Genomic DNA, 15,982 nt, shown 5'->3' on the forward strand with positions numbered 1-15,982 from the left:
GAGAGGGGATGGGGAGAGAGAGACTGCATTTTGTCCTGAGGTGCTTGTGGACTAGCTGTACGAGTGGAGTGACAACCACAGGAAGGAGGCCTCCTTGGAGAGTTCCCAGAGCCACTGCTGCACTCAAGAAACAGCTGGTCAGGGGCAGCAGGGAGGCCTTCTTCCCTGGAGCCCAGAAGTGAGGAGCGGGGTTGGTGGGAGGGGGCAGGAAGGACTGACAAGAGGACATGTGACGACTCTTTCTGCATCTTCCTCTGATACATAAGACAGTCCTGGACTGTTGGCCTACTCTTGGGCCTCACCAAAATCACTGTGCCGACCCATCCCAGCCCTCCCCACAACATTCCTAAGTAGCTCACCAAAAGCACCGAAAAGATTAAGACAAAGACAGACTCTAACAGAAACCTGAAACAGGTAAGGAACCAGAGACTGGACGGGAACGTGTGTGGGTCCACGTTGATTCTGGCCCTTTGCAGACACACATCTGCACCTGCCTCCTGCCCGGTCCCCTAACAAATTCTGTCCAATACTCACCCTGCAGAAGGGCCGTGGGAAGTGCATGCCTAGTGCTTTCCTAGTTCAAAGGACCAAAAGTGCACTTTGTCTTCCCTAACAAGCTGACAAAACTATTAGAAATGGTTTTGGTCGTAAAGCCCACCAACCAGAAAGAAAAGGGTATTTGAGTCCTTCATGTTAGCTAACAAAAAATAATTTATGATAATAACTTATCAGAGCTACTTTAGGATTTTAGAGGTTCTTTTAAGGGCCACAGTTAAAGGTTTTATTCGTTAAGCAAGACAAGAAAAACAAATCCTTCTTCCTGACCCTCCTGGAGTTATCACAGGTCACCACTTACAGGGCAACTAAGAGAGACAAGAGGGGCTGCATTTCAGGGGTGCTGGAGGTGAGGGTGGGCAGATGCAAAGTGCCTTGAATCACCCCCACACACAAAGATACCATATAAACACACCGACACCTTCTGGAAAGGATGAGCACAAAAGCACATTAACATGCAGACTGCCATTTGGAAGACTGGTCTTGTTGCTCTGCCCAATTTTAGGGTCTATGAGTGCCCGCTTTGGGGAAAACAATCCTCGAGGAATATTAGCCCCGTAAAAAATGAGAAACATTCCACCCAAAGTGAGTATCAGCTTTGGAAGGGGGTGGGGAACAAGACCTATCCAAATTTCTTTTCACTTTTCACTTGCCTGCCAACTCTGGCAGCAGAAAGTTTAAACAGGAGTATCCTCAAATGCAATTTCCCTGTACCTTAGATACTCCACTAATACCCCAGGATTTTGAATCATGCATCATCTAAATGCAAACCTTAGATATAAAACCACCGCAAAAGAAAATGTCCTTGAATATGGTGATGATTTCAAACTCTGGTGAATAATTATCCTGGATTTCTTATCTGCAAGAATCTCCCATTTTTGTTTATCCTCTCCAGTTCACTGTATCTTCAAACAAATGGATTAGCGAGTATTGTCTGAGTGGCTGTGACTCAGAAAATACTCTTAGCACTCTCCTTCCCAACTCACAGTCACAATACTGTGTGTGCACAGTCTACCACCCCGTAACCTCCCCTTCAGGGTCTCCCCCTACATTACTTACCCTGCAGTGCAGGCTTCATCCTCCACAGTCTCGAAGCTAAGTCAACAAGCCAACTACTACCCTTCTTTTAAGAAGAAAAGGCATGTGTTTATTTCTTCCCTTTCACTTGTGCCTCCTAAATCCTTTGCCTTAGTCCCAAACCAGCCCTTGGGATACTGGCAACATGTAACACCATTCAGAAGAGGAAGATCACCCTGTAAAAATGGCAGGATAATGCCTCAAACAGACATTTCACGGCATTCTAGAACTACAGAGAAAAGATTTTTTTATTCCTCTAAATAAATAATAACATAATAAATATATAAAACAGGCTACTCATTACCTCAGTGTTCGTACCTCCCATCCAGCTATTATACATGAGCACTACTTGGTCAACCCATGACTATGGAATATAAATACATTCCTGAGGTCTGTACATTTTTAATTACCTTCAAGTTACTGAACCAGCTTAAGGGAAAAAAGCAGTAGGAAATCACTTTTTCATTGTGTTTCAAGCCAGGTACAATTAAAAAGTCATTAGTTCAGTGTCAGCCTAAAGTAGAAACAAACAATTACCAACAGAACATTACATATTACATTTACTTTTCAATTCAAGTAGCACAATTCCTGTCTGGGAAAACATAAAGAGCTATGTGTAAAAAGAATATAAGATAAACGAACCAAAAATTCTTAGGGGATCTGACTTGCTGAAGACCATGAATATGAGAGACAAAAATATAGCGATATAAACAGAAGTGGCTCAAAATCTAAAATCATTAAATAAAAATCTTTCCCATTTGGAGTTCATAGCCGAGTATGTGTTTATATGAGTATGTGTTTAATGCTCCATGGACCTGATGAACAGGATTCTAGTACCTCAACCACGAAACACTTGGAACCTGATGCTGACATAAAAGCAAAGCAAAAGTCCTCTGAGCTTCAGGGAAAATCATTTATAAATATTCACAGCTATCTACTTTACCGAGAGACAGATAGACTAAGTCAGAATTCGCAATCCCTGCACACAAGGAGAATACACCAAATGCATAAAATGTAAACATGCATAGATGTCCAAGGCCATTTAAGTTAAGGAAAAATTGGAGCCCCACATAGCAACAGATTCGGAGGTGCCAGGTTTCACAATAGTGCCCTGGAATGCCAAGAAAATGATCCACATTAAAGACAGCAAAGTGCTGTTAATGAACAAAAATTAAGAGAAAAATGTAAATATCTTGCACTCTGAGAAGGGAGCTTTGATTACTTGGGAAATCAACTCAAGCAAAAAACTTCTGTTCCAATGATGCCAGACAAATACAATGCATACAGAAGATGTCTGCACGTAGACAAGACCATGGCGATGATGGGATCCATTCTTTCAATGTGAATTTGTCTAGTCTTTCAAGGAGGTAAGTTCAAAGCCTGTATACACTTTGCTCTCCAAAGTTGCTGTTGGTCAAAACATCTGAGACGCTTCTTGAATTTGACAATTCTGGCTTCCTTGACCTCATGGGTGCAATCCTCCACCCTCAAGCCAAACAAAACAAAACCCCAAACATTCCTCAGTCCTGCGTTATCTCCCCTCTTCCATTTTCTACCCATCTTTCAGAAGGAGGAGGCTACAGTCCCTGCCTCTGCTGACAACTTAACCACTGGGCCACCCAGGGTGTGCTCCTTCAACTAAAATGGTTTTGCCGCCAGTGGCACAGTCATCCACTATAATGACTCAATCTCCTAAATAAGGAAATACCCCTTTGGAAGTGTTCTGCTCCCTCTCCTTCTATGGCAGTTCTCTCTTGTTCCTTGTTTTATTTCTTATTGCAATCCTTCTCTATCCCTTCTCCTTCCTTAAGTCCTGAAGTCCTCCAAGGGCCTAGCCTGTGGACTTAAGTGACCTACCACTGTTAGTACTAAGGCTCAGGCCAGAATCACATCTTAGAACCAGCCAGCCATGCCCTGGGTCAGCTTACCCCAAATTTTTTCTAATCAGGACCCCAACTGAACTTCAAAGCCAAAGCCATCGCTGTACCCAGAGCTGGCCCATGCAGTGTGCCTTTAATTCAGACCCTCAGGACGTGGACACAGTGACATCATGTTGGCTGCTGGCCAAAAAGAGAAACGGGACAATTAGGACCCAAGACTAGCTGTTTATATCAAGTCCTTAATGCATTCCTTCTCATCCCTTCCTTTGGTATAATTGCAATGAAAGACTTTCCTTTTACAGTTAAAAAAAAAAAAAAAAGAAACCGAACTCATATCACCCATGCCTAAAACAGCCCAGATGTGGCATTCTAGGCTGGGGAGGGGCATGTGGTGTTAATGGGACACACGACACCCACACAGGAGAGAAACCAGGGCAACCAGGAAAGCAAGTCAGGCATGCAATGGTGAGCTTCCACACTGGTGCTGGGCAATGGGCATTAGGGGTATTGCCAGTTGTGTTTATACATCAAAACATGGAGAACTAAAGAAAGACGCTTGGCACATCTGGAGAGTTCGTGACATCAGGCATTAGGTGCCTTAAAGCACCACTAGCAATGGGGAGGGAAGGGTCCTATTTAAAAGCTGGAGCAAAAAAACAGCCTAATCGTCTCTATCTCTGTTCTCAGTGTCCACGTTGGAGAAGGGTGTGCTTAACCTCTCTGGCAGAACAACTTTACAATAGCGTTATCCTTCATATACAGCCATGATGCCTCGGGGTAATTCTCTTCCCCCAACCATGCTCAAGGACACAAATCCGGCATTTCTGATATGGGGAATCATTTTGAGGGTGGTGTGGATGGCCCGTCGGTTTGGGGTTCGCTCTTTGCGCACAGGACAGTCAGCGAGGACACGCCTCATCCAGGCTTAAAGCGCTCTTTGCGAGGACGGCGGCCCTCTGCCAGGGCTCACAGGGGCAGCTGTAACCCAGCCGCCCCTCTCTCTGGTGTTTGTTTTGATAGAGGTTCATTTATGCCCAAGACAATGCCTGCCCTCTTCTCTCTGCTCCCAGCAGGAAGCGGTGGCAGGGAGGGGGGCCAGCATTGTCACACAGCTTCCAATTCACACAACCCTGTGACCACAACAATGAGGCTTCAAGTGCCACAAATAATGAGCTGCCCACTGGGAACAGGAGAGGGGGCAGGGCAAGGGAGCCAGCACGTGCAGACCTGGGGCACCAGGTAATAGGTGGCCCATAATCAGCGCTCCACTCTCAGGGCTGGGCACAGGGACCCCACCTGCCTCCTCTTGGGTGGCTTGGGGACAGAGATGTAACCAACGCCCCCAGGGATGACAAAACCTTTTTTCCCTTTTCCCAGTTCACTTCTCTTACCATTTCCTCCAACTAAATGAGCAAACACTCAGAAAAAACAAAACAAACGAAAAAAAAATTAACGCACACAACATGCTTAGTGTTCTAAGTTACACACAGTTGCACAAGGGGCAGAAAAGTCTAATTTGAATCGACAAAAAATGAACAATATCCTTTAAAATACAGCCGGGGCTAGATGGCTGGGAGTGAATGAAATGCATTACCCAACCAACTGCTGCTGTAACACAAGCCCTCTCCTCCCCCTCCTGGGCCTCATTCATAAAAAGCCTGCTTTGCCTCAGCAGCTGCAGGAGCCGGACTGGATTTGCGTCCGTGTTTTCCAAGACAGAGGGAAAACAAATGAAACAAAGAGAATCCCTCAGATTCCACCACCGAGTCTGCCTCCTCTAGGGAAGTTTGGGCTGCCTCTCTTGGTCGCCAGGTCTGTTCCCCAAACAGGCGGAGGGCATTCTGCAGAGCTGCTTGTGGGGAGCAGGGCTAATGCTTACACACCCAGTGTGTTATTAAAGAAATTCCCATCTGCTGAGTCACACGCCGTATCTCTCACCACCCTGCTATTTAAAAGATAATAATAAAAAACAAAAATCGAAGGTTCTTCCTTGTTGGTAAATGGGGGCTGTCAGTTTATCTAAAGACTGCCGAATTGGGGTAGAGGTGGCAACGAATTTCCAAAAGAGGTGGAATTTTTAAGTTGTCCACTTTTAAATTGATAGCACCATGCTCAAACTTTATACAGCCATGGTAGAAATCTTAGGAGGTTTTGTACAACTTTAATTCTTAATATTACTTTTCAAATTTCCAAACACACCAACAGTTGATATGCTGCATCCTGAAGTCCCCCAAGTCCAACCCTTTGCCATGGCTCCCCTCCCAGCAGAGCATCTTTCACCACTTCCCAGGCCCAGGGAGGCTGGTTCTTACAAAAGAACAAGCCTCGCTCAAGTACACAGTCCCTTAGGAAAGTCAGAAATCACCATGATAGATGGGAGGCTATCAAATTTTTTAGACTCAAAACCCTTCTTCAAAACAAGGCCTGAACACAGAGCATGTTCTAATTTACCAGGAATGTTTTTTTTTAAAAAACATCTTTATTTGAATATAATTGCTTTACAATGGTGTGTTAGTTTCTGCTTTATAACAAAGTGAATCAGCTATACATATACATATATCCCCATATCTCCTCCCTCTTGCGTCTTCCTCCCACCCTCCCTATCCCACCCCTCTAGGTGGTCACAAAGCACCGAGCTGATCTCCCTGTGCTGTGTGGCTGCTTCCCACTAGCTATCTGTTTCACATTTGGTAGTGTATATATATGTCCATGCCACTCTCTTACTTTGTCCCAGTTTACCCTTCGCCCTCCCCATGTCCTCAAGTCCATTCTCTACGTCTGCGTCTTTATTCCTGTCCTGCCGCTGCCCCTAGGTTCTTCAGAACCATTTTTTTTTTTTAGATTCCATATATATGTGTTAGCATACAGTATTTGTTTTTCAAAAATATGAACGCTTCACGAATTTGCGCATCATCCTTGTTCAGGGGCCATGCTAATCTTCTCTGTATCATTCCAATTTTAGTATACGTGCTGCCGAAGCAAGCACACCAGGAATGGTTTTAATGCAAGAATTAAATAGGAACAGAGTGCAGGAAGAGGAAACAGGAATAAAACCATTCTTGTTGCCCTAATACCAGAGCTGTCTTCTGGTAAATTGAGATATAAATTCTCTCCAGAGACAAGATGATCAGAGCTATTAACTGGTCCCTTCTCGGCTCTTGCAAAACAGAAGTAGGGTTTCAAAATCTCAAATGGCAAGGGGTGCGGGGGAGTCTGCTACATTTCCAGAAAATCCTAACTTTAACACTACAGTCCCTCTGTAATCCCGCCCTGCTCATCAGGGCTGGGGCCCAGGAGGTCACATTCCTGCGTGCTCCCCGCCACTCCCTCCCCCACCCCCAGACTATAATAGAAGCCCTGAGCACTCTTGTGCAGTAAACATTCATTGCTACCACATTCTCTCCCCCCACGAAGGCCTCCCCCTCCCACCTTCACCCAGGGATTGACAGCCAAAGAAATGAGAAAATGATGTGGAGATAGCAAATGAATCTTGTAAGATACCTGGTCTGTAATTAAATCACAATAACCTCTTCAAGGCAACAATGTCAAGATAACCAACTGAGAGCAAAATAAACGAGTCTTACAGAAATTACACCAACCTTTATAAAGAGATTACCTAGTGGCTGCTGCCCGGATTCCACAACCATTTTTTTTTAACTAGTCTCAGACCCTCTGACCATGGTGTGAGAGTTCCCATGTAGAAACCTGCAGACCTGTGGTTCTCTATGTATTTTCTGTGACCATGAACATGCTTTACAGGTAAGGGGAATGTACCCATGATCATTTTTTGAGGGGGGCCCATGGAAGAAGGAGATAGATGAGTCATATAATGGATACAGATTTAGTGAGATTTTAATACCTAAATTGTCTCTGGCCCCATCTGCAAACAACTGGTAAACATCAAAATGTTTCTTAACCCCTTGGGTGTGGGCATGGTTACCCAAAGACATGGTAACTTCCCTAAAGGAAAAATAAAATACACCCTACGACGCACATCAATTAATCAAGTTTGGCCCTAACTAAATGTGTGGTATATAGGGCAAGATACCTTATAAGCTCTCTGTCCATCAGCGTCCTCATCTATAGAATGGATATAACAATGAAGCTGACTCTTGCAGGGTTGTCATAAGGGCTGATACAGAATAAGTGCTCAATAAATATTAGTTGCTTTGCTAAGCTGTCACTATGTCACCTCACCCCCCATCTAAACTCTCTGCACCGACTTTCCAACACAGAGAACAAAATCCTTTTTTTTTTTTTCTGTCCCACGTGATGATCTGGCTGTGCCCACCCTCTACCCCTCCCTCATGGGCTCCAGCCCCACGACTGTCTCTTCCTCTTTCTCTGCTGTCCCATATGCATCCCATATGCATCTGCCAGTCCTGCTGGCGCTCTGGGATTCCAACTGCATCTCCCAACAACCTTCACCATTATCCTGGTCTAAGATGCACATTCTCTGCCCTGGATCATGGCAGCTGCCACTTCCTACTGGTCTCTCTGCTTCTGTTCCGGGCCTAGAGTCTACTGGCAACACAGAAGCCAGTGTCACCCCCCTGCTCAGAATCCCGCCATCTCCTGTCCCTGTCAAAGCCAAGGTCCTCACCATGGCCCCCTGCCCTCCAGCCTCCTGGCTTTCCTGCAACCCTTCCTTTAGGTCTCTGCCCAAATGCCACCTCACTAGAGACCCCCTCTGAGTACCCTACAGAAAAGAGCACCCCACCCAGCACAGTCCCCAGGCTGCCCTGATTTAACAAAAGCTCCATGAAGGCAGAGACTCGTCCATGGCTCTGTTCCTGTACCGAGAACAGCACCTGGCACAGGGCAGGTGCCCAGAGAGTGTGGGGTGAATAAACAGCCCTGCTCCCCACATGCACACACCCCAAGATCATCCCCACCTTGGGGACTTTCCACCTATGGTCCCCTGCCACCACGTCCCCATGTCTCCTCCTGGCTGACTCATACTCTCAGGGCAAACGTCCCCTCCTCCGAAAGCCCTTCTCTGAGACCCCAACCCCAACCCCAACCCCAACCCCACCCCCCACCAGTTATTCATCTATTCTTGCTCACAGAACTCATCACTGTCTGACACTGTGACTTGATTATGGTCTGTTTCTGCCACTAGAACGTTTCCATCACTGGGCCCTCAGTGGCTACAACAGTGCACCCGAGCACCTGGCCTGTGTTTCTGAAGAATGGTGGTGCTTATATTGATGTTCTTTACAAAGGAAATCTGGGAGCGGGGCAGGAGGGCCAGTTCTTCCCCGTGCCACACACTCCGAAAGTTCTCTTTCAATGCAACACCTCTGGAGCCTGCAAACGCCTGCCGGCTGATGGGCTCTGTGGTCGCCCGCAGAAACACTCAGCAGCTAAGAGGTTATTTGTGTGCAAAGGAAAACAAACCTAAGTTACTAAATAACAGCTCAACATCTGTCACCACAGATGAGCAACTCTACGCACAGCCAATGATCCTGCACGGCATGACCTGTCCAAACACCAGGTGTCAGCTCCGCTTCTCCTTGAGCGGGCTTGAGCGTGGTCATCACAGCTGCCTGGGGACACCGCTCAAAACCAGCACCCCGACCCCAGCGCCCAGCCTCCTGGCCTCTGATGCACTCACTGCCTGCGCAGCAGAGACATCAGGTGACTTCCCTGAACAAGAAAAATTGCCCGCAAGGCCGCAGGTGGGACTTTAATGGTGCTGCTGTCATGACCTCGGGGAAACCAGGACCACAAAACGTGACTGTGGGCACTACACACATAGGGCGGGGGGAGAGCTGTGGAAGATGTGGGGGACCCACTCCAACACGAGCACCCCGCAAACGAGGTAGAAGCAAGCTCACCCACCCCAAGAGACCCCGGGCCCCCGGCCTTGAGAGTTAGATGCACCGTCAGAATTCCAATAGGATTCATTAGCGAGAGTGTTCAAACAAACCCAGTGTGAACACACACTCAGCAAACATTGACTGGAGCTTTGGGAACGGAGGCTCTGTCTAGGTGCTTGGGAGACATGGCGAAGAAAAACAAAAAGATAAGATCCTTGCCCTTGTAAAGCTTGTGTGGGTCTAAGGGAGACACAGACAGAGAAAATATACCAAAGACTTAATTATTAAGTAAGTTAAAATCATGTGTTAGAAAATAATAAATGGAGAAATCCAGATTAAGATCACCAATTACCAGTCACGAGACCTCAGCAGCTCAGACTGTGGATGTGGGGTTCAGAGACATCTGAGAAGTTATGCTATTTGCCAGACAAATGTGTTCCCATTGTAACGTAAACTGCAGGACCAAGCTATCCATGTTGCGCTTGTTCCCTGCAGGATTCTCAGCTCAAGAAGAACACCAGGCACAGGTCAGAGGCTCAGCAGCATTTGCTGAAGAAACGAAATGCTCACCACCAAGTTCTCACTTCTGTGACAGAACCTCCCAAAGGTGAGGGAGGGCCTGGGCTTTTACAACAGATCCCAAACAAAACCAAACACACACACACAGAGACACCTTTACCTCTCCTCCACCCCCATCCTCCCAGGGGGGCACAGGAAGGTCCACTACAACCTGCCAGCACAGTGCCCAACACAACACCTGGGCCCCGCAGTCCACGTCCCCTGCTGGCCACTTCTTCCTGGGCTGGGGTGCTCACGGACCCTGTCCAAGCTGAGCCCTGGGCCGCCTGCAGGGCTACACGGTGGAGCACAACACATCCACGAGGCAGAGATGGATGAGCGTGCAAGCACTGTCCTTCAATACCTCCAGTATTTCAGATATCCAAAAAGCACATTACAAACCTCAGTGGTGATCTAGTTAGCTTGTTTGCAAAAGATAATTTAAATAGGTGTTTCAAATTACTAGGAAGAAAGCATGACCAACACAAAGGCATGTTCCATCTAAAAGCAGCGGTTCTCAGGAAATAGCATTTGTAAAATATGCTTATTAAAGTTAGATCATTTCTTCAAGAAACATAATTCTAACATAATTTGTGTTCTGTTAAATTTTTAACTTACTAATACATGTGGGTATGTTTTTTAAGACCTAAAGTACATGACTATTTAACCGAGCCTGGAGGGCAAAGTTAAAATAACACAGCATACAGGTTAAAGTGAGCTTTCTTAATGGCTCTTTCCTTTCCCACCCTCTTTCATCCCACTTTCAGAAACTTAAGTTAAATAAAAACTTACCTGTTAGCTATTTCCTAGATAACTTACAACTGCTATAAAACATTCAATTCTTTTCCCACTACTTTATTACTTAAGGAGTTGAGGGTTAAATGTAATTAATTTTCACATAATTTAGTGCTTATACATCAGCAGATCCAGATTCTTCTTTAAGCCAATCCACAGTGAGGTTAAGGTCAGGGAAAGATTCATGACTTCTGGTCCAAACTGATAGCAACACTAAGGTATAAACAATCAGGCCATAGCTTAGAAGAGAGCAGAGAAGGTCACAGATTACACGGTGCTGACGTCTGCACAACAAGGTTGAGGACTCAAGCCCAAAATGATGAGGGTCAAGAGGTGAGGGATTCTTGCTTCAGGGAGACACTAGGCACATTTTCCAGTTGAGTTCGCAGTGAATCAAGGTCACTTGGTATTGTGTTTCCCGAACTACTGTAGAGGAAAGGCTCTGAAATGATTCCACTTTGAAGTTCACGACTGATTTCGTTACAACCAAATGACAGCAAACATTGGCACAGCGGTTGCACATAAAAGTGCTTCAGAGGACGTCAGCTAGGAAACGGAACTTTTTACAGACAAATCAGAACGTCACTTATCTAAAGGAGACGGTTTGTTTACTAACTGATTTTCAAGTCCATTTTGTGAATAAAAACTGTAGTTGGCCTATCCTGGAGAACTACTCAGCTGTTAACAGAGCCGTGCGGGACATACAGGCTTCTTCCTCTACCTCTGCTCCTTTCCTTCTTCCACACAATCCACCTGAGGCCCACCGCGGGCAACTGCTCTCCACTGCAGACCGTAGCCTACACACCCACCCATATTTAGGGAAAAACATCTCAGACAGCTGGCACGAAATCAATGTCCACCTGAAAAGTACCTCTGAGAGCCATCTAATAAAGTCCAAAACCATGGCCATGAATACCAAACCGTGGAAGTCTAGACTGGTTTTTCTAAATGAGACAAGGAAAGTACTCCATGTGCAACATCTTGTAAACCCACAGCTGTTGAACAACGTCTTTCAGTCACAGAGCTGAACGCAGAGAAGACAGCCATTTTCACAACAGCGTTTCTTTTCTGGATGGGAATGCATAGGGCACTTGTCATGGCCGTTACGTAAGCACTGAGATCAGGTAACTTACCATCGTGCACCTTGCTTCATCTCAAAACCTAAAACTGTGCACTAAAGTCACCCTCATTTTGTGCCTTTCTGCAAAAGTGAAGCTATTAAAATCTGAGCAAAAGAATAAATACAAATATTTCATAACATTCTACCTTTAAGGGTCCCAAAGATTCAAGGGTGTTCCCTCTTAGAATAGTTTTATCTTCGTTGAAATTAAAGGGTCTTAATATAGTCTTTTTCCTACAGATCTCTGGGTGTAAATTACAGATTGATGTCAATGAAGTGGAAGAAATTTGAGGAAAAGGATGTTTCTTTCATAAAATATTATGCATCAGAGTATACATTCTAAGCTATAAATATTTAGCAAGGGATAATATGACGCATTTACTAATATTTCTGTCAAAATAACAACATCTGAACTGTCACTTTAACAAGCTACCTTCTCCTCATGTTTTAGTATAGAGAAGTGTTGGGATACAATCTCTTTTTAAAGAGAAACATACTGTGATTGCAGCTAAAACTGGGAGTAACCTGAGTCCGTGACTTAAAGGGCAGAACTAAGCCCTATTACTACAGTGATAACAGTAACAGGAGCATTTGATTACGTATGGCTCTCCCTAAGCCCTGAAACATTAGAAGGCCTCCATTTTCATTACAAATGTTTGAAAATGCTTCTAAAACGGATTCATTTATTGACAATATAAGGTTTTTTTTTTTAAAGTACTTGCGTTCCTTTCCTAAAAGGGAGACATTTTGCTGTTTGTTAATTTTCACATCTGTCAGCAACTGACAACTGGATCTGTTGAGCAACCATTTATTCTTTTTGACAAAGAAATTTCATATAAAATTGGAATGGAATTTTATGATCAAGTGCAAGAGAATCTGGAGCAACTTCACAGATGGTAACATCTAACAGTGCACAGACCCCAGAGGTTCTCGTGCAGTGGCCCTGGGGAACAGGCCAGCCTTTGTATTGGTATAGAACAGACAGGCCTGGAGCTTTTCAGGAGGAAAAAAAAAATCAATACAGCAATATACAATGGCAGACAAAGCTACAAGTGTTTACAGAGTTTTAGCACATAGAAACATCCGGTTCAAAAGCTTGTTGAACTCAAACCTGTACTTGGTCTGTCACAAGCAACCCACCACCACCTCTCAAAACATCAACTCTTATTGAACACACAAAAAATTCTGTGTTTAGGCACAGAATATTGGTACAAAATATCCAAAAATGAAAGTGAACTTTTCCAAAAGTAAAACCCAGTAAATTCAAGGAAACATCCAATAATTAAGAGGAATAATAACTGTTTAAAATTTGGGGTTTGGGAATTTGGCCTCCCACCTGTCCCCATCTAGGGATGTAAATAAAAAACATTGAAGTTATAATGTAAAAAATATATATGAAAAGATCTTATAACGTGCGCCAGCCATAATCATCTTAATATGATAACCCGGGTAATAACTTCCCGCCAGGATTTAGCCTTTGATGGTAATGGTCACACATCGATAGCTTTTACTTTAAAAGCCTCTTTCCAAACAAACAGACATCAAATCAAAAAGCACATTTTAAAATTAGAAAGATTTTGCTAATTTGTCTTCTATATTTCCAAAGATGAATCTCACTCAGAAATCTGGGTGCTCTTATCTCTCAAGATACATGAAAATGCCTCAGAAATGCTTAGTTCATATAATGGTGGGTATGTGTGTGGGTGTCAGTCACTTTCCCTTCTCCTGAGACTAAGCAGCTATCATTTGAAGTCTCCAATTCCACCCCCCCTACATTTACAATATTCTACCAATTAACACTCATTTGGATCAGCAAAGAAACATTGGTGGTGGGGGGGGTTTACTGTCAGCCCTTCATACCTTAAAACTGAAAGTCAGGAAGACAATCTGACTCAAGAATTCTACAGGAAGTGAATTTGGGGATTTTTAAGGTAATAGGGAGGACAAAAAAATTTTCCCTGAACTGCCTGGTTGGCCCTTCCAAGGGGGAGAATTATATAAACCCTACCCAGCCTCTTCCACCGAACCCCTTGCCAGGTGAGGAGCTATGTCTAGAGTATGTACAGAAGTTATCCGAGCAGATTTCCACTTTGCCAACGTCTCTCCTTCCACCTTCTGCTTCCCCAGCAAACCACACCACTGAGACCCTTCATTTGTGTTTGTGTAAAATAACAGGCACCTTAAATGTGCTACCTTCCATTTGTGCATCATTGCTGTGCATCAACAAAATACTGACTGTGCACATCATTAACTACGTCACGCATGCCTGTGCATTTTTAACTCATTCTAGCACCACAACTCTGTTTACTAAAATACACTCAGCATTTATTGGTCACACAGCCTTTCATCAACTTACAACTTAAAAATGGGATCAGACAATAGGCGGTCTTTTGTGGCTGGCTTCTTTCACTTGGACATTGTCTCCAAGATCCATCCATCCATTTTACTTTTTATCAGGTGGCAAAATAGTTTGTCGATCTATGATATCAATGCTTTAGGTGGGAAAACTGTCCTCTTTCACAGCCCACCAGTCACACGTTACATGGTAGGTGGTCATAGATAAGGACTTTAATGTTTGAACAGATCGCCACTCTTTTTGGCTTCATTCTTATACAAGTAAAATTTAATAAAAAGAAAACTGCTTACTAGGTTTAATAATAAGTTACAAATAAGTTAAAAGTCAATTATTAGAGGAAAAGATACAAAGTAAGTTGGTTGTTGCTTTTTTAAGTCTTTTGAGATACCAGAGTAATATGTGTTGCATTTGCCAAAGGCATAGCGGCCTATAATAAGGGCAACCACACACATAAGGCTTTCCTGGCACCACAAAGATGTGATTTAGGTACTAGAAGAATATATGTTAACATTTATTAGTCAGTAGTTCATTAGGCATTGTTAAGTAATTTCTAATCAAGAACCTATCATCACGGAGCCATCTGAGCAGGCACCAACAGCTATGAAAACTTTAAAGGAAATTTTGGTACAAGCTTCAGTCTCGTGAAGGCTTGCACATGGTTTTGTATGTGACTCTAATTACCTGGCTAGGAGGCATCAAGAATATAAAAAAGGAAACGATCTTTTCTTTATGTTTACCCATATTATTTTCTGCTTTTGTTTTAAGCATTACAAGGTAAATGAACACACATACTTAGGGTGGTAAAAACTCTATAATTTGATTAGCTTGACTATATGATTCAACATGAAGTGAAAGAAAAATAGGTTTTATAAGATGGCAGAAGTTTTATACTTTGTTTTCATGTTGTTAAATACTGTTTCCTCTTACCTCTGTGAGGGGAAGACTCTGATCAGCCCCTTCTCTGTTTTTCCCTCAGGGCATAAAGAGAGGTCCTACAGAGGGAAAAGACCAGGGAGGCCAGGGGCTTTGCTGAGCCAATCAAAATTGCAAGGCCCAGGGCTCCAGGCTCCCAGGCCAGCATTCCTGCCAGGCCCCCGGACAGTGGCTCCCTGTTCCACCCGCTGCACCACAGCACCTGTGCACGGGGCAAACTGCATTTGAAATAAGCTTCCCCAGATGTGCTTCCATGTGGAAGTTAAGGTTTTCTGTGCAGGTCTGTCACAGCCCTATCGAGGGACAGGCCACCTGGAAAAACAAGGGGGAGAAATGATCCCTGACGGTTCCGTCACATGCTTTGTTTAAACGAAAGAAGTGATGATCTTTCTAGGCAAGGATACGGGTCACTCAGGTGCCCCCTTCACTTTGCACCCCACTTCCCCTGTGCACTCTGACCTGCAGCGTCACAGCACACGCCGCACCCCAACATGCACACTGAGATGACCGAGCAGGATGCCTCCGGTGTTGCCAAGACTCCTCCTCCAGTCACCTGCCCAGCCCTTCTCAAACCCCAGTGGCACAGAGCCTCCTGTTCCTTCACAGAGTACCCTCATGGGGCAAAGTCCCAGAACACAAGCCATGGAAACTCAGCGGCTAATATGCATTTCCTCTGGCTAAGTCACAGATACTAAATGTTGGCAGATGAAGTGTACCCAGAGCAACTCAGGGCTATTTTCAGGGTATGGGCTTTCCTTTTATTTTATTTTTTTTAATTAATTTTTTATTTTTGGCTGTGCTGGGTCTCCGTTTCTGACTGAGGGCTTTCTCCAGTTGCGGCAAGCGGGGGCCACTCTTCATCACGATGCGCGGGACTCTCACTATC

The 15,982-nt window shown here is 44.5% G+C and overlaps 1 protein-coding gene and 1 non-coding gene across 6 annotated transcripts in view; both read right to left on the minus strand.

Moving 5' to 3' along the window:
• IGF1R (insulin like growth factor 1 receptor) overlaps window positions 1-15,982 on the minus strand; it is a 306,920-nt gene that overhangs the window by 146,783 nt on the left and 144,155 nt on the right. The window lies entirely within an intron of this gene.
• LOC117202065 (U6 spliceosomal RNA) lies at window positions 6,392-6,498 on the minus strand. The gene has a single exon (XR_004484242.1). It is a non-coding gene; the product is annotated as a U6 spliceosomal RNA (small nuclear RNA).

This window comes from Orcinus orca, chromosome 2 (genome assembly GCF_937001465.1).
Source record: "Orcinus orca chromosome 2, mOrcOrc1.1, whole genome shotgun sequence".
Classification (NCBI taxonomy): Eukaryota; Metazoa; Chordata; class Mammalia; order Artiodactyla; family Delphinidae; genus Orcinus; species Orcinus orca.